Source organism: Vigna radiata, unplaced genomic scaffold (genome assembly GCF_000741045.1).
Source record: "Vigna radiata var. radiata cultivar VC1973A unplaced genomic scaffold, Vradiata_ver6 scaffold_379, whole genome shotgun sequence".
Classification (NCBI taxonomy): domain Eukaryota; kingdom Viridiplantae; phylum Streptophyta; class Magnoliopsida; order Fabales; family Fabaceae; genus Vigna; species Vigna radiata.
Genome location: NW_014542547.1, coordinates 23,376 through 29,375, shown reverse-complemented (window position 1 = coordinate 29,375; position 6,000 = coordinate 23,376).

The window sequence follows — 6,000 nt, the reverse complement described above, 5'->3', positions numbered from 1 at the left end:
TATTTTAATAATTTTCATTCTCAAAACTAAAAAAAGAAACCCCAAACCCTTGCTCACCTCCTTCATTATCTCAATCCTTTCTCCTTCATCTCTCTCACTCAAACATTTTCTCTGTCATCTATGCACTAGCCCCAACTAAAAAAGCACTCATTATTAAATAAAATGGTTAGAGAAAAAAAAATACTTACATAAATAAAAAAGTTAAAGCACCTAATTTTTTTCTTTCTATAATTTTAAATAAAATTTCAAGATTTAGAATTTTTATTGTTTGATTTTATGGTTGAGAATTTTATTGTATTTTGATTTGTTTTATCTTTAGTAAAGGAAAACAAGTTAATGAATTTCTACCCAAAAAAATTAAATGGCCACGGAGCAATGTTACGTAGTAGTCTCAGAATGTAAAGGAAGGATGCTAATAAGTCTTGGTGCAAGTTGTGCCCGTCGGCTGAAATATATATAGTGGAGATAATGAAATTAAAGAGATTTTGAATAAACTTTTTTCGGAAGGTGAATATGTCAATGACTCAACTCTTTACAAAAGTAAATCGTTTAATAATGAGTGTTTTTTTAGTTGGGGTTAGTGCAGAGATGATAGAGAAAATGTTTGAGTGAGAGAGATGAAGGAGAAAGGGTTGAGAGGAATGAAAGAGGTGAGTAAGAGTTTGGGTTTTTTTTTTTTTTTAGTTTTGAGAATGAAAATTATTAAAATAAGACAAGTGTTTCTGATTTTTTTCAATTGGGGCTAGATTAGGGATGAGAGAGAAAAGATTGAAGTGAAAGAGATGAAAGAGAAAAGGTTGAGAGGAATGAGAGATGTGGGTAAGGTTTGGGGGTTTCCTTTTTTATTTTTTTTATTTTGAGAATGAAAATTATTAAAATACCCTTAACCTTAAAACTTAAATTTCATGATATATAAGGGTATTTTTGTCTACTGAAACTCGGTACACAGTGCTAAAATGTACCAACTGAAAAACAGGCATACCCAAATTAACAAATCCCATATATATATATATATATATATATATATATATATATTCTCATTTAATTTTTTATTTAGTTTGTAATTAGTTTTTGTGTTTAAATGTTGTTTTAATTAGAATTTATTTTAACATAATTAAATGAATTAAAGATATAGATATGTTAAAACTAACCTTTTTAGTTGTATAAATAATTTTTTTTTGGTTATTTTAAGATGTTTTTATGCAGTTGAAACCAAGTTAAGAAGATTGCATAAAAAAAAAGAAAAACATTAAAAAATAAAGAAATTTGATTGAACCAAAGTGAACTTTATCTAGTTAAGAAGAGAGAATAAAGAACAAAAATTGTACCTTGTTGTTTTTTTTATCTTTTTTACTCAAAAAAATTTTGATTATACATTAATATTTATGATAAAAGATAATTTAAAATAAATATATCTTTAAATATTTTATTTAATATTTTAAATAGTTATCTTATTTAATAATATTATAAAATATAAAAAAATAATCATCATTAAATCTTTTTAAATTTAGCAAGATTTTCTTAAATATTTTTTAAATCTATATGACAACCAAATATATCTTAAATATATTTAATTTATTTAGAAGATAATTGGAGAAGATTATATTATCAAAAAGAATATTAGAGCAACACAAAAGGAACACTAGTGCAAAAACGCTTTTTAACGTCACCCAGAAGATGTCGGTTTGCTGTTAATCCGACGTATATGAGTAGACGGTGGCATTATAGTAAATAGTTTGGTAAACTAGACGTCGGTTTTAAGGAAAGACGACGTCTATGATATTGTAGACGTCTCCACTGCCACAATCCGACGTCTAATGGCCTGAGGTAGGTGAGAAGACAGTCCAGTGACGTCAGTGTTAAAGGGGGCCAACGTCTATGTGGCTGCTATTAATGCTCTTCACCTAATTCCTAGACGCTTAGACGTCACGTAGTCAAAAGGCGACGTCTAAGGCCTTTTTGGAAGGCGGGAAGACAAAAAATTCTTCAATTTAGACGTCGGTGTTGAGGGGAAGCGACCTCTATGTGCTTGTAATTAATTATGTTCACCAAACTCGAAGGACTTAGACGTCGGCTAGAAGAGCACCGACGTCTACTCTATTATAGACGTCGGCGCCCCATCACAATTGTTGTGAACATCCCTGACAGGAAATCAAACATCAATCGGTTCAGCTTCCTAGAAGTCGGCTCCCCTCAAAACCGACGTCTAATGGGTATTCCAAAAGTCAGTTTAAATGTTAACTTGGACGTCATATTAATGAGATAACCGATGTCTATAGTCACATAGACGTCGGTTTTTGGAGAAACCGACGCCCAATTTCATTTTAAATAAACCGCAAACTCTTCGCGGCATTCAGTTTCTGATATCGTCTTCCTCTTCTCCTTTTTCTCTCGCGGCACCTCTTCTTTTTCTCGCTTGCGACACCTCTTCTTTTTCTCTCTTGCGGCATTCTATTGCTGTTTTTGATATGTTTATCGTCTTCCTCCTTTCCTATTTCTCTCTTGCGGCATTGCATCCCAGGTGCGTGGTTTTTTTTTTATGCTTACCGTTTAAACTTTGTTTAATCTTTCATCGATTATCTTCTGGTTCAACTGATTAAAATTTGCTTTCTTTGTGTTGTGTTTTAGTACAGTTTTGTTCCTTTCTTGGGGTAACGTAGTAACACATTCTCCATTTACTAGCTGCCTCCCAGAAAAAGCGGCGTCTTGTGAATTTCTTTTGGTCGTTTCAACCCAAAAACGACCTTAGGTCGTTGCCTAGTTATTGTTTCACCGTGATTTTTCCCTCTTGCGGATGAAAATGGAACTAAGCAACAACCCAGGTTCAGTTTTGGGTTGAAAGGACCCATAAGAAATTCAAAAGACGTAAGCTTTTTTTTTTGGGGAAACTAGCAAAAGGAGATTATGCTACTAGGCTATCCAAAGACGGGAACAAAACTGTACTAAAACACAACCACTGGATTAGACGTCGGTTAATATATACACCGACGTCTATAGTACCTTTTAGACGTTAGTCAGTGTCATTTTCGAAGTCTTTAGTGCCTCTTTGACATCAGTTATTGCTCAGACCGACATCTATACAATGTCTTTAGACGTCCAGTTAGTCCTACTCCGACGTTTAGTGACGTCGGATATGGCACTGACTGACGTCACTATAGACGTCGGTTATATTCATATCTGACGTCCCATTGACGTCATCGGAAATGACGTCGGTTGTATTGTAAACGTTAAAAGCCTAAAATAATCGACGTTAATCAGCGTTTTTCCACTAGTAGAAGAAAAATGTCTAGTCCAATTTTTATATCAAGAAATTCAGGAAAACACATCAAAGAAATTTTGGTAACCCTTTTGGAACTTAATTTTGACCTCTTCATCTTCCATATTCATCTCCCTCTTTTATTGTATTTTTATGTTATTTTTATCATTCATGGAGTGTTAAACATTTAGGTTGGTTTTGCTGTAATTTCTTAATTAGATTTTGAAGTTAGATAAAATAAATTTGTTTGTTCTTTTGATTCTTGTTGTGATTTATTTTAATCTATGTGTTTTGTATATTTATTAAGTAAAAGTAATTATTTTTACATTGTAACAATTTAACAAGTTGCTAAATTTACATATCATAATCATTTTGGTCTAAGAGTTTTTTTTTTTTTTTTTTTAATTGAGAAGTTACTTTCATTAAAGTGAAAAAATTTCATATGATTAAATGAGTTTTTTCCAATAATTGAAAAATTAAATTACTTTGATTAAAGGTGTAAAGTTGAATTAATCAAAAAATTACTTTGGTTAATTAACTTTTACCTTTATATAAAGAAGTATAGAAATAGACATGATTAGACATAGTAATTATTTCCTTCTTTCATTCATTATTTTGTTATTTAATATTTTATTTATTTTATTTATCTTAATATTCTTCTATTACTTTTATTTTATTTCAGTAAACCTTTGTATAAATTTTATAAGAACTAATTGGTTAAAAATACATTATGTGATCGATCATTGGGAGGTGACTTAGTCTTCACTTTACCCTTTCAAATTTGTTAGCTACAAGCTTGAAAATAATGAAATTGTGTTTAGTTGAATAGTGTTAATTTGATAACGTCAACTATAACTTATCAAATTTAACATTGTTGTTGTTGGGAATCATGGATAAAATTTTTAACATTTTAGTTCTTATTTTACTTTTTCTATTTTTTATTTATTACTAACTTTTTTTTATCTCTTCTAACATTTTTCATTTATAAATTTTCTTTAATTATTTTAGTTTTTTAAATCTATTATTTTTAAAATCTTAATTTTTGTTTAAGGAATTTTGTTGAGAAATTTGTGAAAATAGTTCAGGAACACTTTGTTTAACTATGAACAAAGCATTATTAAGATAAAAAGCATTTATGAGAATTTATTAGATGATACAAAGAATGATCACTATTAATACTTATTATGAAAATTTTTAACATTTCTAATTGTAGTAGTAGTTTTCTAATTGTAGTAGAAGTAGTTGATTAGATAATATGATTCACGAAACAAAAAAGATAAACAATTGTTCTATATTATATTTAGTCTAACATATATTTATAAAGCAAAAGTACTCTTATGAATATATCAAACGACACAGTTCTAGAAATCATAGTATCGACCATACTGATCAGACAACTCAGTATTAGAAACCTGAACAGATGAGTGCACTAATCAGACAAGTATTGTCACCAGATGACCACACTCATCAGATGCAATACTCACATTCACGCTGAAAAGTCTTAATCATATCATAGATTATCTTTATCTTGTTGTTGCTCTTTTAATATTAACTTAGTTGTATTATATTATTTAAATTGGTTAATCTTATTTAAGAGTCAAAATATTATCAAGGTACAATGTACACAATTTATCTTTTTGATAATTATAATCTGAAAATAATATTTTCAAATTAATGGTCATTTTATACGCATATATGAATATAACCATCACATAATGTCTGCATTTTATTTTAAACAACTTATCTATTTTTGCATATTTTTTGTTTAGAATTTTGTAAGCTCAACTTCATTTTACTCTGATTCTATATGTGCTAATAGTTAATACTTTTCAATATATCCTTTCCTTTTTAAGTTACCTATATATAAGCATGTGTTTTTATTTAAAAATATTAAACTCAACTTGAGGTTGCTCTAAATTTTACACGAGAATTACATTTTATAATATGTGTACTCTTTATTTTGCATGGGGATTAAGTTTCACGATCTGTATTTAAGCTACTTTTTTTATATTTGCATTTTACTTATTTTCAAAATATTTTAAGTTAATCTTCATTTTTCTTTGATTCCATATATTTGTCTTTTAAACTGTCTATATCTACACGTACTTGTGTTAAATAATTTCAACCTAACTTGATGTTATATGGAGATTACATTTTATAATATGTTTGCATTTTATTTTAAACTTTTTTTATATGTTCATGTTACTTTTGTTTAGAATGTTTTAAGTTGAATTTTGTTTTGCTCTATATGTCAATATCTTTCTATATATGTCTGCATTTTAAGCTAGCTGCATATATTTAGGTTTAAGAATGTGATCACAAAGATCACAAGCTTTTATTTATTAGAAATTGTTAGCATCTTATAACATATACAAGTATATAAACTCTTTTCTAGTTTGTTAGATACAAAAAGCTTTTAATAGCCTTTTGTCACTTAATAATTGATCACTTTCCTATCTTCTTCTTCAAAAGGATAGCCTTACATAGAGTTTGGAAGAAGGAACATTACCAATCTCTTTTTAAGTTTTTGAACTTAGATAAATTTCATCTTTTTTTTCTTTGAGTGTGGATGTAGAGGTGTATTAAATGCGTTCCATGTATTACTAAATGTCAATGTTTTTTTTAAGCAATATTTTGATAGTTAAGAGTACTTGATAGTTGACTCTACTTATCAACACTAGATCAGAAAGTTTTTTACTCAAAATGAAGTAAAAACAAAGGTTGTACAATGTAGATAATTGAAT